Consider the following 17,903-nt stretch of genomic DNA (forward strand, 5'->3'; position numbering starts at 1 on the left):
TAAAGATCAGCTTCATGTGTATCATTTAAACTAAGATCTCATTTTTAAAAAGGGTTTACAAAGAGGAGAGAAGTTAGGCGCAATAGATCAAAAACTGAGGTTATGCTACTCTTTCATCAAATCATTATCCCTTCTATTTACTCCTTCAGTCAGTTTGAGTACAGTTACATTCACGTCTTGATTCATACACAGCTTTTTGATAAGCATGTGGCCTTACATTAGAAGTCATTTGACAGTGTACGGTGGACAGTGTGGTCCAGCCCTGCCGTGCCGTGAGGGATCTGATGGTGGTGAATGTGGTGCCTGCTGGTGGTGGGACCATCGTCCATCATCAAATCATCCTCCTACTCCGCTCTGTACCCCTCTCCCCCATCCTGAGAATAGCTATGTTTCATTACCAGGATGCTCCTTCGACTTGCTGGGGTAACGTGGTGGGAGAGGCGTGGAGACTGCTGGCTCATCATCATTGGGGGGGGCGGCGGCGGAGGCACCATCCCCACGCCATCCGATACAATGCCATCTCTCATGCTCAGGTTGCTGCGGCTACCGTGGACACTGCCATGCATGCTCCCGTGGTGCGAGCCACAATGGTGCTCACGGATGCATTTGGAGGAGCGGCGGAGCTTGTGGAACTTCTCGAAGTCTTCGGCCATGGCTGCATCTGTCAGGTCGCCGGATGGGGCCTGGCGTAGAGTGCAGAGCTCGTAGTGGGGGGGTTCAAAACCGGGGTGGAGGAGGGCAGGGTCGAAGTCATCTCTGAGGACACATAGAGGAAAGGGTCAGAGAGACAAGCACAAAAAACCTAAGACAACTTCTCAAACTATAAGTCCACTAATTTAAGAGTTTATTCTTCAATACTCCAAATAGTGAGAAATATGTAATGTACACATGTATCAACACAAAATCTAAAATAACAACGTACTCACACAAAGACCTGCCAATTATGTGCTGCTTAAACCTGCATCACTGAGAATAATGAACTTTAATAAAGGTCATTTTTAGTGAGGCTCATTCAGCAAAGTTTCAGAAGCAGGGTTAGGGTTAGGGGATGAGGTCCTCACTACCCAGTAGCCACGGCGGACTTCCTATAAGCCTCCCCACAGCGCAGTCAGCAAGTGAAGAGCCATGAAGAACAATGCTCATTAATCATTTAATCCTAATAAAGCATTTAAGTGCATCTTGTTGTTAGTATGGTTCTTGCTAGTGAAACAAACTGCACTTCAAATTCACTTCAACAGACTTGACTTTTTCCTGACATTTGTGTAAGAGTAAGGTTGGAGTTCAACTGTATTTCACTGTATTTGAGTTCAGAATAAATTCTAATTCTCAAATCAGAATCCTTTTTTCTATAGTTGCTTTTTTGTCTTTGTGAAATCAGTTAGCTGCTGTTGCTGGAAAAGAAGGTGATGAGAGCAAAGTTTGTGGCCTTAAAACCAAAATAATGACCTAAAAACAGCTAAAAATGTTAGGTTATAAGGTTATAATTCTCTATGTAAAAGTATTACACTCGAAGCATTTAGTTCAAACTAAAAAATGTTATTTCACGGGTTGCATCACTGATGGATCTCAAAACTTATTTTGCCATGGAATCCTTGATTAATGATCCAACAGCACACAAGCAGTGAATGGCAGGACATCTGCTCACAAACAACTTCCCCATCAACTTAAAACTGGCTCACAGCTCATTAAACTGATGTATTATAGTGATTACAGTTACTCAAGGCGGAGAGAGACACATTTAATCTCTCTCCTTGCATGTTTGATTATTTTCTGCTACAGCCTTTAATTTAGTCCGAAGGAACTCAGTGCAGACTTGTGATACGGAAATCTTACTAGGTCTGACATAAATTGTGACATTTATGTAAAAGTGACCAAGGTGCTTATTCAGATTAAAAACTGACATGCTCAGTTTCCATCAGATTAATGTAAAGGGGTAGCCTACATGTCTAAAAAGGGATACAGTTATTTGACCTTTTTTTATAGGATATTGATTAGAGCAGCAAGGGATGTACCACTCCAATCTTCTTCTTGAGTGCTACATGCCAAATGTTAACTTCAGCATTTTTCTACTGACTTCAGTTAAGGTTTTCCTCACTTCGGACCATTTCATAAGCCAACCCAAAACCTGCTGTATTAAAAACTGAAGGTCAGCACCATTTACTCATAACAACATTGTTGTTTTTTCATCATGCAATCTTTCCTATCTTGAAAATATATTGCTAGCTACAGTGTTTAAATTATTTAATGATTAGATAAGAATGTAATTTTAAGTAAACTCTTTAGATTATCCAACCTGCGGATGATGTATTTCTTGCGAGGCTGTTTGACCTGAATGATGACTGAGATGATGAGTAAGATGACAACCAGGCCACAGGTGACTCCAATAATAGTGAGGTTAGTGTGATCCAGAGTGTCAAGGATGCTGGCTTTCCTCTTCTCTAATTGGGGAGACAACACAGAAAGAACTTCAGGCTTGTTGCAAATACTTAGCTGGTGATGAGTTTCTCAGCCTGTGTGTCAGGGTACCTTTGCAGTGATTCTCATCCCACGGGTAAACACAGTTCTGGATACCATTGCATACCAGGGTTTGGTTGATGCACATGTTGCTATGGCAAAAGAAAGTGTCTCCTTCACATGGAGCTGAAAAATAAAAGGCAAGAGTCATGCAGCTGTTGTTTACACTAAACATAAAAATAACAAGATTCTTATAAGCACATTTACTCCCTGTCTGTCCAGAATCTATGAATACACAAATAGTTTTGTTTTAAAAGAGTAACTGTTGGACACAAATGTTACCACCAGATGGCACAAAATATATCATTTGCAATCATATTATATCTTAAAAGCCAATATTGTCTGGCAACAAGCTGAAAGCAAAGTTTTAGTAAACAATTAAACAGCAACCTATTTACACATCTAGCAGACACGGAGGGAAAATAGCATTTATTTGGCACCAGTTGGTTGCAAACTGTTTGAAATGTTGGTCCTTCTAAAAGAGCTGCCTCATCTGGCTGGAAATCAGGTTGATGATGAAAGTGGAGGACCAGCCAGAAAACCAAAACAATAAGGTAAAAGAGGCTAAAATGCTCTGTAAAGCTGAGGGAAACTGCAGAGTAGGTTAATAATTCTCATGGGCTCATCACTACAATACTACTGTAGTCAATGTCCTTGTATTTTTCTTATTTGCATTAAAACATGTAACCCCTTTTCAGGTCCCAATATAGCAGCCATAACTAAAAGGGAAGTAACAATAGGAGGTACTATCATTTTATTATTGTTTATTCCACACTTTACAGATGCACACCTGTTAAAAAGAACTTTCCCTCAGTCAGGTAAACAGAACAGGACTTGACAACTATTCACTCACGTTCATGGAAGGTTGTGAAGAGGATCTTAAATCTGCTTTTCCTGCTTCCCTCATCCGCCCACATCCTCACCACTCCCACAGAGGACACCAGCATGACATCGTTGGCCACCGTTGAGCAGAACTTATTCTTCAGGTGCTCCACTGAACTGCTGCCATCATATATGGCAACAAAGTTACGCTTGCACTCGTTCGAGTTGTGCATCTCATACTCCAGAAAACGCATGTAGACCTGTGTGGGGATGAAAGGATGAGTACAATCAAATTAAAGTGCAGTGAAAATATCAGGTTATGGTGACATTTACTCATCCTGGCTCATGTGTCATACTTGTTTTTCTTTCTACTTCCTTTTTAAAAGAATGTAGCAAGTGAATTAGTGTGTACTAATTCAGCAAAACTATCATGACTAAATCATTAGCCTCATGCCTCATGCTAACACTTTAGCACTTTAGCTAATATTACTATTACCTTTTTGTAGGCCTGTGGGTAACCTGTCAGATGAGAAAATAAGAATGTGTAGCCACTCCAATGCTGAAGGGATAGTCTAAAATCTTTGGAAATCAGCATTTTTTGAGAAGGAGATTATTAGAAAAAATGCAAGAAGTATAGCACTGTCCTGAATGGTAAAAAAGGCGGGAAAACATTTTTCTTTCTTACAAATGTTGAAAGTAGATCTCTTGCATAAAAAGTGAATGTAACTGGTTTATATAAGAAAAAAGAGCATGTTTTTATAATCTAGAGATGTTGTTGCTAAGTGTTAGATCCTTTGAGGTTGTCTTGAGAAGGATATACTAGCATTTCATCATTCTTTCAAAAATGTGTGTATTTTAAAGCAGCTACTATGAGTAACCTCACCAGCAAACAACGAGATCAACAACAGTTTGACATATACGAACCCTAGCTCTTGGTGGAGCCCTGATGTACCACCTGCAGTCCACCGCCTCAGTCTGCAGGGCTCGGGCCTCTCTGGCTATCTGTGCTGATTCCACAAAACCCTCCGGACCACCCAGCTCGAAGTCACAATCTGTGGAGAACAGCAGCAGGTTTCTGTCCATAAAATTTAACTGACTTTGTAATTGTAGAGAGAAGTTGGGGAGTCATTTTGGGGTCAGTATGGAGTGGTCTTTAAAGGAATATCATAACACTGGTGATTGCTGCTAATTGGTTTGACTATTACAGCAAATATATATAGGCATATCATACTAGGTATTTCAAACAGCTGTTTCCCTATTGGTTGCTATTTTACACTTAAGCATGTTGGCAGTTGCCAATAAAATTATGTTTAGGTCATTCTTAACTTCACAGAAGATCCTAAATTGAATCTGTCGATGCATTTAATTTAACAACTTAACAGCTCTATAATGATGTTCAGGTGTTTTTTCAATTACCAATTGCTGACCTGCCTTGTTTTTATATTGTATTGTGTAGTGATCACATAATTAAAATACTCACATGGCAGTGCTGGAAGTTCCCCAAGCTCTTTGAACTCAGGATCTAAAGCAGAAGACAAAGACAAATATATTTATGTCACATTTAAAGAAATCTTTCCTCAAATAGGGGTCATGATCCAGGATGTTTCCTGTATGAAAAAGACAATGCATTTCACCAAAATCCCCTCCAGACATGTTTTTAAGATTGTCATGGTTTTATCTGGCTTGACATTATCCACTAGTCCACCAGATGCCTAAGACTTCTTCCACGGTTGTCTGGTAAGAAGTTGGGTTTCTACACAATGTAAACTAGTTGTGTACTGACAGTGGCAGGTTACTATACACACAAGTATTTTTGCTTTTGTTATTTGGCTTTTATATGATTTTGTTTTTCAGAGAAATACAGGAGAATGTGAATGTTTGTGTACTACATGTACCATTATCTGCCTATTGTGTTTTCTGGGTTTTTGGTTTTCTATTTGCTCTGTGCATTTTCTCCTCTGTCACCGTGCTTGCTTTCCCCTCCACACCTGCCCTACATCTGCATCTTTAGCCCTGCCTTGTTCCCAGAGTTTTCCCTAGCCAATGAGCTCCTTGCCAGTCCTCTGCCGAGTCACCTGTTCTCTATTCCCTCATAAGCTCTGTCTGTCTTTTTGAATCCTTTGTTCATTCTGCTCTGTTTGTACTGTGTTGTTTCAGTTTTTCTGAATACATTGTTTCTAATATGGCTTTTCCATCAGAAAAAAAACAAGACTGCCTCTTAATTAACATCCACCATTTCTCCCTCATTAAAAATCCAGAAACTATAAATATTCAAATATTATATAGTTAAACTGCTGAATGTAAGATGTCTCCTACTTCAGGTCCATTTTGGCATTGTTTTTAAACCAGAAGCATCAAATTTCACTTCAAAAACACTTGTGTAAGTCACATATTGGATATACCATTAGATGCAGTGAAACTCAAATATCAAACTAATGGAACAGGAAGCAAAAGACCTTTTTAAGTGGACGACGACTTCAGGAACATGTTGTATGTGAGATGTGTTCCACATATTGTCACTGTTGGTGCAGATTTAGTCAAACGCTTTTTAAAAAATACTTTTCATTAGTTAATTACATAAAGGCTTACATTGACTTATAAAAAATAATAAAAATGGCCAAATATGGAGATATGAGGTTTCTGCCCAACAACAGTGGTAAAAAGAAAATAGACATATCTGCACGTACTTTAAGTAACTATACTTACACAGCACACTGTAGATATATGTTTATTTTTATTCTCAAAATATATTTGGAGATATATACAGGTGTGATTCAGCAATAAAATGTAAAAATATGAGTAAAAAAATGCAACAATCTCATCTGCAGAGATTTTTAAACACATCTAATCTTATGTGGAGGATTAGAATAGTGTGCGTGCAATAGTTACAATAACACATTTTGTCTTTAAAAAGGGTGGAGATTAAAATAAAATGTACGACCTGAGATCTTTTGGTCAAGTACAATGAATAAAAAATGCTACAGAATAAAAACCAACAATATGAAAGACATACTGTAAAATAAAATAAAAACACAGCTAGCTGAGGCTTATATAATCTGTGTACCAGCACATTTCCTGCCCTCATTTAAACTCCCCTGAAACCCTGATGTCCTTCTGCAAAAAAAAGAAAAAGAAAAAAAATACACTTAGCATCAGGGTAAAGATATTGTGTCCTAAACCTTTGTGCTGATGAATCTACTTGCTAGGTGGATTATAAATCCTGATATAGCAGCTTAGTTCAGGACAGATTAGGTTCCACCAGCAGTGATAACCTGGTGATAAAAATGTCACATCTGCAGCCGTTTTCATATTGTTTGGAGGAAAATCCATACTTTGATTAAATATGGCTAAAAAATAAAATTGAAAACAGCATAAAAGCAAGTAGAAGCAAACGTGTATTAAAGAAGGCAGTGAGGACTTTTCAATTCAAGTTTTTAGAAAGATTACGGGTTTCTCACATTGTAAAATAGATGTCAGTATTGCTGATGGTGGTTAAACTGCACATTTGTCTGAGGTTGTGATAGAAGAAGAGCAGGTGATGAACTCAACTGAGGCTCAAATCAACAAGGACTCTCATTAATCCTCTCGTGTTCCTTACCCGTTTCTGCTTCAGGCTTGGCCAGATTATTCACATTCATTCCTATGTGTGTGTGTTTGTGTGTGTGTTTGTGTGTGTGTGTGTGTGTGTGTGTATGTGTGTGTGTGTGTGTGTGTGTGCGTGTGTGTGTGTGATACAACAATATATTCCCAAAGGCTTTATAGCTTTCATATGAGGGAAAAAAGAGTAAAAAATAGATGAAGGAAAGATATAGGATGATTTATGTATGTAAATCCTCTCCAAATATTGTTCAGCCTTAAAATGTGTGTAACTCACAAAAGAACATAAATCTTGAGGATTAACACAACACATATATTTTTTCACGTAACTAATATGGAATAAAATAAAATGATTAGTATGTTAAGTGATTACTGTATAACTGAATTTTACAATGTCCACTGCTGTCAACAGTAAAATTCAAACAGAGCTAAATGCACTGGAATGTAAAACTGTAATATTAACATCTCTTCATTTTTCACTATTACTGCTCTTAAAACAGCTTTTTGTGAGGATTTGACAATATGATCACCTCTATACCTCAATGTTCACACAACACCAAGAAATGTTCACATGCAAAATTGGAGAGTCCACACACAGAAGAGTCCTTAACTCAGAACTCGCATGCAATTGATCATCTCTGCAACATGAGAAGAATGCAACACATATTTTTTTAGGGCTTGCTGGAATAATTAGTGGTGCAAACAGTTTGGCTACACACTTACACTAATATTATGTGAGTCAGATTATGTTGCCAATGAAAAAGATAAGTGATATTTTATGATCTTATTCTAACATTTCTGTGCATACCAGCCCTTTAATTAAATATTGTAGGTGAGTGTATTGACTATGTGTTTTTGTTTTGCCAGTCAGTGCACAGCTTCCTGCTCTGTAAGGTAACAATACTTGAACCATGTCACAACAAGTAGGAAAAGTAGACATTCATTTCCAGTACATAAATGAAGTGATGGCTGGATGGACTGTCATATAGGAAGTCTGTTCGCTACAGCAGCAACACCATCAATTTGTCAAAACTCACACAAAACCTTGAGAAAGAGAAGTCTGATCTTTAATAGGGACAGAGACTGGCAGAGTCTTTTCAGAGAGGAAAGGAAATATCCAGGTATACAGAAAACAGTAGTGAAATTAATACATCAGTCAAATCAGATTTTCAGCACTGATTCATGTTACATTTTCAAACTGTAATTCATTAGCTTTTACTCTAGCAGACTAAATATAGACTATATTTTGACATTCACATAATATATTCAGCCCATTGAAACTTGCAATTTAAATGAAATACTTCAATGGAATTGAAAAATATAATAAATCTCAAACATGAAATATGAAAATGGCTGAATTCTTGTGTAACTGTTGAAAGTAGTCTATATGATTCCTATATTTAGACAATATGTAGTGTGTTATAGATTATAGACCTAATTATCTTTTTATTTCACTTACATTTAAGTACACAAGCCGCTTTTAATAATAAAAGTATCAGTGATTGAGTCCTGTATTACTTGATATTGGATCAAAACCAAATGTTGCTGCATCGTGCACCCTTACAAAGTAACACATAGCTTGGTTGGGCTTCTCAAGGGATTTATTGATGATGAAGAAAATGTTTTATATTTTAAAGGTTAAGTCTCAGTCTATAAAATGTGTAATTAAAAATTCTAGGTTTAGAAAATATTGTGTGGGTATGTTTACATGTAAATTCTCTCCTGCCACCCACAATGAGTGGAATTAGACAGGAGATTAGCATTTGGCATGAGAGACTCATTACATCTGATGTAAACAGACAGAAAACAGCGTCTCCTGATCTGTCAGTAATGAAAAGTATCGTCTTAAAGGGATAGTCCGTAGCATAGTTCATAGTAAGTTGCAGAGTGTGTTTACGAAGTTGCTGACACAGCAAAGTTAGGTGAATATACGGTAAAATGTTATGAAACAATACAGAAATGGTGCCTGAAACTTTTGGAAAAATTGCTTTGAGCTCCCAACATGACCTCAGTCCCCCGGCAACTTCAGCAATTAGTGTGTGTGGGAAGGACTTGCTGAAATTTATAGTCTGAAACTGGAACATCCCTTGAGGAAAACAAAGATAATATAGGGGCACAAAATCATATTAAGAAAGAAAGAAAGAAATGTGGCGGGATGGCTGGATGGACAGGGGGATGCAGATTAATCTCTGCCCCTCGTCAGCGTAGGTGGCCTATAAAATCTGCTGTTAATAAAGCCTCGGCCTCCGATTGCCTTAAGCTGCTACTGCGGCTCAGCACTGACAAGCTGTATTCCCCTGAAGACAAGCTTTCATTAACTCTTGTGTGTGTGACTGAAGGAACAAGTACCCATGTGTGTGTGTGTGTGTGAGTGTGTGTGAGTGTGTGTGTGTGCGTGTGCATGCGTGCGTTTGAAGAAATGCTGCCCTCCTCTTCCCCCGTCAGCTGCAGCTGGTGTGCCTGCACTGCAAATGGAAATGAGAGAACATCCCCAGCAGCGTGCAACCAGACCACTATTAAAGTTGCAATACGCACATTTTTGACAACAATAAAGCAATAGCTTGTATTGTACATAGCTCTGCAGATCATTTAATGGAGTTGAAGAATTACAAGTTTTTTCTGTGGCTTGAGTAAGAATCATAACTCACACACTCTACTCTGTCTTTCCCTTTTAAAAGCGCAAATTCTGAAAGATGTTGATCTACAGCTACAGCAGAGGGGTATACTGTATGTATGTGATATATGTATATTGATACTACATTGTGCCAATTGACATTTAAATGTACAGTGTGCTTGTAAATGTGTGTTAATGTGTGTTTTGATTGGCCTATATGACCAGTGAGAGAGGTACTGTTTTGGCATGTGGCAACTAATAATGTCAAACTCACAGGGTACAGGATTGGGAGAGCGCGCCAAGGAAAGTAGTTGAAGACTTAAAGGTGTAGTATTACCATCAACATCATATGAACATATGATATAAGAATAACAATATAGCAGAGATGCAAAATTATGTGAAATATAAATAAACTTGTCTTTATTTTCCTCTTTTTGCCATAGTGAGAGGTTAGCAAGTATGCCTTGCACCCTCCATTTACACATGAGACTAAATTGAAAATAAATCACAGTTATATCCAAATATCTCCAAATTTGGTTATGAAAAAAATTGGATAAACTGAGAGACATAGTATTACTTTATGATATGAGTAATGTCTCCTACATCTTAATAAATAAACAATTTAGATGAAAAAATGTATGGTCAACCAGCATTTTTTTTAGCTCATGAAAAGTTGACATGTTTGAAAATGAAAATTACAGGATTGTGATAGAACAGAATCCATTTGGATTAATTTATACAGCCAGCATGTGAATGTAAGTCCAATATTCACTCTCCTTTTAGCTCTGTTTTGGTCTCCACCACCTCCTCCACTTATTCATCAGCTACAGTAGTTGCAAACGTTTTCTATTTGGTGCTGGGCAGGTTGCATATACTGCCTGTTGCTGTTGGAAAGGAGGCTGAGGCTGAACCAAAACATCAAAGTGACGCTAAAGATGCTAAAATGCTCAATATCTATGACGAACAGGAGAGGCAGGTGGTCATTTGTTAGTACAAGCCACCACTTTTATATCACATGTGGCCATTTGAACTATTGTTGATATAAAAATATTTACTAGTGCACCTTTAAAGCTGTCTTAACATGAATATTAGCACTGTGAGATTTTTAAAAAATAGCCCACCATTAGTCCTCTCTAGATAGTTGGACACAGCATCACGCATCACTCACCTTGTGTGAAGTTATAGCGGGCTGAGAAACCAATGGCCTCCAGTTCTCCATCAGCCACAAACTTAATGTACAGGTACCTCCCACTGGAGCGGACATAGGCAGGGCTTTCCTGCCCACAGTAACGACCAATGATGGGCGAGAAACCAAATGGTCCATCGCGGACCTCAATGTGGTCAAACTTGCACTCCCAGGATGGCTCGATGGAATACTTCTCATCAAAAAACAAGTCGATGCACTGGCGAGGAGAAGCTGGGAAAAGGAGGAGAAGAGGTTGAGAGCAGGTGAGAGAAAAGTAGAAGAGGTGAAGCAGGAGTGGAGAGTATAAAAAGATAAAGATGAAAGCCTCACCTTCTATAATGTACACACATTCCCTCTCAGGAGGATATTTCTCAGGGTAGTTGGGTGAGGTGAAATACCCTCCATCAGGCTCCTTTATCCAAGTCCCACACTGCCCAGCGGGTGTCACACCTGAGTTGTTCTTCACTGAGCAGATGGATAAAAGTTTTTAGCTCAACACAAGTTGTAAAGCTGTTTGTAGTTTTTCTTTTTGTATCATCTTAAAACCCTGAAAATGCAGTTGAATGTGTAGATTTGTTGTTGTATAAATGGTATAAGTGAGCAAATTATCTTCACTTTTGTGACTCAAAATTACTTGAAAGTGTGATTGTATACAGCTGAATATGAGAGAGTATGTCCAACTTGCTCATTAGCTATGGCTTACACTTGAAAATGCAGTTTGAGTTTGATCTGTTTTGATGTATCACAGAGTAACAGCACTTAAGATACAATTCTAGAGAATATGTCCAACTTGCCCATTAGTTGTGGCTTACATTAAAAAAATGTATTGAGTTTGATACAACACAGAATAATAGCATTTAAGATATTATTCTAGATTATTTACACTATTATAATCATTATTGGTTTTTTGCCTTTATTTGACAATTGGTGGCAGAGAGGCCTGCAGGAAACAAGAGGAGGGAAACGGGTATGACATGCAACAAAGGTCCCTTGCCAGACTCGAACCAGGGACATGCGGATGAATGGCATGCTATATTATCACTTGGCTACGACGGTGTTCATATATAATAATTTATAAATATTTACATACAACATATAACATATAACAGTTTCGATTTTCAAATTTAAAGGAGGCATAAACAAATGACTTGATTTGTGTAGTTCATAATCCAAAGGTGTTCAATTTACAATATGTCAAAAAGCAAAAACAGCATATAATAAAATGTTAAAGGTTTATATTTGGCATTTTCTACACTACATTATTTCATCTATTTACCCATATTCAATATAGTAGGCCATAAACTTTCTGTTGGTCAAACTGAACCATTAAATGACAAATCATTTTAGATCTAAATGTAATGCTGTAGGCAATGATGTGCACTACATGATAATGTCTTCACAAAATCAAACTGATTAATAAGCAAATGAGTCCTCCTATATCCTCCTGTGTTCCGTTCCTCTACATAATTAATGAAGCGTTACAATAGATTTCAGGATGATACCTTGAGTTTTTGTTTTGGTGGCTGTAGCACCTGACAGCTCAGGTAAGATGAGGACTGCTGCTAAAGCTGAAAGAGAAGATTAATGATGATTTATTTTTCTATTAGTCAGAAAAAAACACAACACATAACACGACACATGGACCACCAGCATACTATAGGATTACACATATATACTGTATACACACATTTAATAACTTGAGCTTCAAAACATATGTAGGTAGATTATAAAGCATGTAAACTTACCGATGGGCAGCAGAAGTTTGTGCAGCATTTCTGTTCCCTGAGGATGAGTTGCTCTATCTCTAATATTGCCATTAAATTCTCTGAACTACACGGAGCCGTCAGGTCCCAGTAGTGAGGGGGAAAACGTATTCTTCAGCCCATCAGTTCATCCCAAAATTCTCCAAGTCCGACAGCAAAGAGTTCGTCATTTCCATCTCTGTCTGTCTCTCAGAGAGCTCAAAAGATTACACGCCCGTCCGACACAAACCTTCACATTTTTGCTCCACCTTTAGGCTGCATTAATCCTCTCAAAAGACTCAGTCACTGACAAAGCTGCGACCCGCTGCACAAGTGTGCCGACAACTACCCTGCTGTGCGTGTGCTTGTGCGTGTGTGCGCGCGCATCATTCAATTATAGAGCCCAAATTCCCCCTTCAGAAAGCTACACAACCATCACCATCATCACAACTACAATTCAATAAAATCATGTTCAAAATGCATTTTAAATTATTTTTTATGTGTATATGTTTTAATCTGTATGCATTTTTAAAATTATAACAATGCATTCTTGGCATTAGGACTGTGCGCCAATAGAAGAAAAAGTATTCTTTTTTTTTTTTTAAACTTAAATCAAAGTACATTAGCATTATCATCAAAATACTTATTATTCAGCAGAGTCATGTCAGTGTTATATTATTATTCATCACATTTTATTATGGCTGATGCATAAACATGTAAGCAGGATTTGAATCTTGTATCTAGTTGAGCTGGAGCCAATTTGAATTACTTTATATGCTGTTTGGCAGCATTAGCAGCAGGCTATGGTTGTTTACATGTTTTGCATGTAAATTCTTAATCTGCAAAAATAACAGCAGGCAGATAAATATGATAAAGTAAAAAAAAAGTACAATATTTCCATAAAAGTAAATGTTATAATTACAGAGTTGCCTCATACTTCCTTACTACTATGCATGAGTCAGTTACATGTAGCCTATGTATGGTCAAGTTGAATATGAAAAACCTGAATATCCCATCGGAAAGATGACAATACTATAATAGCTAAAATAATAGTTTACTTTGATGAATACATAAATGTAATGAATAACTAAATTAATGTATATGGTAGATAGCAGCAAACACACAGAATGTTTGATTACTGATTATTTCATGTGAAATAAGATAGCTAAGGCAGCTAAGATATGGCTCATATTGGACTATTAATAAGCATGGCCTTTGGCTTTATGTACTGGCATGGTTTTCATGAGGGAAAAAAAGTAATCATACAGTCCACTTTGCATGTCAAGCCAATGTTTCAGAATTGTTTCTATGAGCTCAAATCAAAATCAACTTTGGGGTTATTTATGTGTTTATTCGAGTGAAAAGTGGAAATAAGAAAATATAAGACACCATGTTGCTGTTTTATTTGATCAAATTCCTAAATAAAAATGAATCACTAGGAAATGATGAGGGATAGGAGATGTTGGGGATCAAGCACTGAAGACCGATGGTACCAACCCGGCCTTGATCGACATGTGCTGCTGTTGACTGCACTGAAGTGCTGTGGCTGTCTGCCAACAGCTAATTCGGCGAGCAGGAAATTATTTTCTCCCACAACAGCTTGCAGTGATGAGACACAAATTGTCTGTTTTCCCCAACTTTGTGCATGAGCTCACGCAGTCCTACGCATCCTCTAAGGCTCTGCTGTCATTGCCATTTACCAAGATCTTAGTCTTGGAGAATATGGAGTCTTCAGGGCCAGCCAACATTCCTCCAATGGACGAGATTCTGGCTGCCCACTTGACACCAAAATCAAGTAAATCTTACATGCTAATTCATTTTCATAACATGTAGAAATTCCTATTAGGCATACAGCTGTGTTTGTAAAATGTGCTAGTGAACTACTCAGACCAGTTTCCAAGTGCCTTGGTCTTCAGGTCAAAATCCTCTCTTTGAGCAATCACTGACTCAGCAGTATCTCCATTTTAAAAAATAAGGGATGAATATAGCATCCAACACAACTAGGTGGGTAACATGGTGCAGTCATGTATTTGGTGCCTCTAGCCTTCTTGTCTTGCATCAAAAGCATCTTGGGTGTGGTTGTCAGATTTTTGCATGTCAGCCAAAAATTCTTTGCTAGCTGCCTCTGGGTCACAGTTGGGATTCAAGATAACATCACAGTGTGGTTTTGCATCAGATTGAATAAACTCATTAGCCGTAATATTTTTGATGCAAAGGAAGTGAAGCTGCAAAAAACTAGTACCAGTACCACTTCGACTAATGAAATATCTTCCATCATGTGTAACCTGTCATTTGCTCCCAAGTTTCTCAAAGATTTGTCATCAATTATGAGTTGCTTTATGTACTTTTGTGAGATAAACAGACAATCAAATCACATTATCTACCACTGAGTACAGTGGCAGATGGAACTAATGGAAAACTAAAACACATTGCCTATACCTTTCTATCTTTTCCCTCATTCTTGTTGGGTTGTTTGCAATGTATGGCAGCAGCCTCAGGTACTTGCTGACAATGTAAACATGTGCTGGCTACTAGTCCACTTTCATGTTTTTGATGAACAAACCTAGGATGGGCCCTGAATCTGACACACACTCTCCGCTTGCCTGTCTAGCAAGGGTGTCAAACAGCACAACCAGGGCAAGGTCACACTTGGCGGATTTGGGGAAGTGGCCCTAGTTGTGCTGTTTGACAGAACCCCAAATCTGCCAAGCGTGACCTTGCCCTCTCTGCCCAAAGTGGTCTTGAGACCCTAGATGAAGTTCTTCAGCTGCACAAACGACAATGCACAGATGATGCAGTTATGTGACATGCATCTTAACTAGTACTGGAGTGCCTGACCAGGTTAACAACTAGTAGCTGGAGCTAAACTAAAGCACAGAAGAGTGAATATGTGAATTCACCAGGTGTCCAAAAACACAAGTCCAAGTGGATGCTTTTATTGCTCTGTTGGGTGTTGAAATAGGCAATTTGTTAACATAACCATGCCGGCAGCTTGGCTCTGTGGATGGCAATGTTGCTCATGAAGTGCTAACTCATTTATGGATCAGTATGTATTAATTGTATTGTATGTATTAATTAGGGTACATCAGCCATAGTGTGTTAACTTTGTGTGTTATATTTCCATGGACAGTTTAGGGACTCCATTAACCAAAACCTTGTTAAAAGGATCTACCTTTCTTGTTTTTAACTCATTTATGATTGTAAGGGGTTGACATGGTGACTGGATTGCATGGATCACCTCAAACATCACTGTTACATGGGAGGCATGTGAAGTTGTTTTTAACCAAAGAATCGCTTCTCTTTCTCTTTCTCCAGTAGGGGGCAGCAGAGGCTTGTAGAAGAGAAATAACTTCATACTTTGACACTTTTTAGATGCTGAACAAGGATTAAAACTGCTAACCATATGCATACTGTATAAAACTCCCACACTCATCGTTCCTGGCTAAAATGATCTTTAATTCTAATGTTGTAGATTACACATAAACTGTAAAATAAGGATAGTGTAAAAACACAGCATGCCAGACTTCAAGGCAGTGCAAAAGGACCCCTCAACTCATCTGGCTTAACCAGAAACACTTCTGATATTTTATGCACCAACAATGTAAGGGAGTATTGCTTACCAATACAATATGAGTTTGTCATCAGGAAATGTCAGATTGATGAAAATTTCCCATTTCTAACACAACTTGGAGCTAGGTAAATTTGTGCCAGAAATCTCTCTTCAGATTGAAAGACTTGCACACTTTTTTATGTTGCAGTAATTGGGAAATCGTTCATTTTCTAGCAAGTTATACATCTTAGAATGTTTAATTATGGACAGAATTAAAGCTTGTTTATGTTTAACAGCTATCCTAAACCATCCCTTCAGCCAACTCTTTCTCAGTCTGTTTTACTGTAGCAATTCATGTTCTGTTTTGTCCTAATAAATGATTAGATCTATGTTTACTTTGGTGTGGTAAAGAATGAGACAAATGGAATATATATTTACTAGAGCCGATATATCAGTCAGCCGATATTATCAGCGTATATCGGCCTATCAGATACATTGGTATTGGTGTATATGCTGTCCATTATACACCAATATTTTTTATTTTTTAAGGTTATATAGGCAGCATTTTATGTATATTTGATCATTTTTTATTAATTCAAGTTTAATTTATGCATATTTTTTTCCCGTTTTTCTTATACATAGTTATTTATGATTATTAAATTCCCAATGACGTTTAGGATAAGATTATCAACTGATATATTGATATCAGAATGGTTCTACTCCCTAATATCGGTAACGGCATCTGTCCCAAAAATCCAGTATCGGTTGGACCCTAATATTTACAAGTAGTAGTAGTGTTTAACATACAGTATCTTTAAAATAAAAATATTTTGCTCATATTACTTCCACTTCAGCCTGAGCAAACATTTTGCATAGTGTATGCTGTGACTTATTGTTGGAGGCAATATATCAATATTATATTGATATCGGGATATGAAACTGGATATTGACTCAGATTTTGGGTATTGTAATATCATTATATAGCATGAATGTTGTCTTGTCCTAGTAAATGCTGCATTACAGTAAAGTGATAATGTTCTGAACTAACTAGCCTGGTCTAGCTGCTCTAGTTGCCTTTATCTACTTAGTCATTATATCCACTTGGCTTATGATCATCTATGAAATATCTCATTGTATAAAGAGTTTGTGACAGCAGCAAGTCATTCTTACAATATAATCGCAATATCGATTTTGAGCTATTTTTCCAAAAACATTGTGTTGAGTCCATTTTTCCCAGCCCTAACTTTACTATCATATTTCCATCATATTGCTTAGTTTTATTTGCAATATTTTACAATACATTTTTCTTTAAAATTGAAAAGAAACTGTCTACTATGGGCTGATGTCAGCACAGAGCATGTTGCATGAGCTTGAATGGAGGAAGCAGAGAGGGAGAGAGAGAGAGAGAGAGAGAGAGAGAGAGAGAGAGAGAGAGAGAGAGAGAGAGAGAGCACATACACACATACACTCACAAGCCACAAACGTTCACAAATGTTCTAGTGTATGTAAAGGCAGATGAATCAGTGCTTTGTGGTTGTGTGACAGGGGGAATACTGGCCACCCTGCTGGCTGCTGCTGTTTCTGCTGCCATTCCTGTAGACAGCAGCAACCCAATGTTATCTCTGACAAGTTCAACCCTCAGGAACAAAGAATACACCAGACAAGGGCCCAACAATTATTACTACAACTATTATTATTATTATTATTATTATTATTATTATAACCACTGATTATCTTTTAGATACTATACAGATCTGACTTCAAAAGATAAAAGATGACTATAGGTATATGAGACAAATGGAAATGTCATAACTGCAAGTTGGCTTCCTAAGCCTTGTGGGTATTGTGGTTTCTCATTAGGGGGGCTGATAGCTCTCA

General features: G+C 37.7%; 1 pseudogene; it reads right to left on the reverse strand.

Annotated features, from left to right (window-relative positions):
• Positions 1-218: 218 nt before the first annotated feature.
• On the reverse strand, positions 219-12,506 carry LOC128369333 (neuropilin and tolloid-like protein 1; annotated as a pseudogene).
• Positions 12,507-17,903: the final 5,397 nt, after the last annotated feature.

The sequence above is a fragment of the Scomber japonicus genome, chromosome 12 (genome assembly GCF_027409825.1).
Source record: "Scomber japonicus isolate fScoJap1 chromosome 12, fScoJap1.pri, whole genome shotgun sequence".
Lineage (NCBI taxonomy): Eukaryota > Metazoa > Chordata > Actinopteri > Scombriformes > Scombridae > Scomber > Scomber japonicus.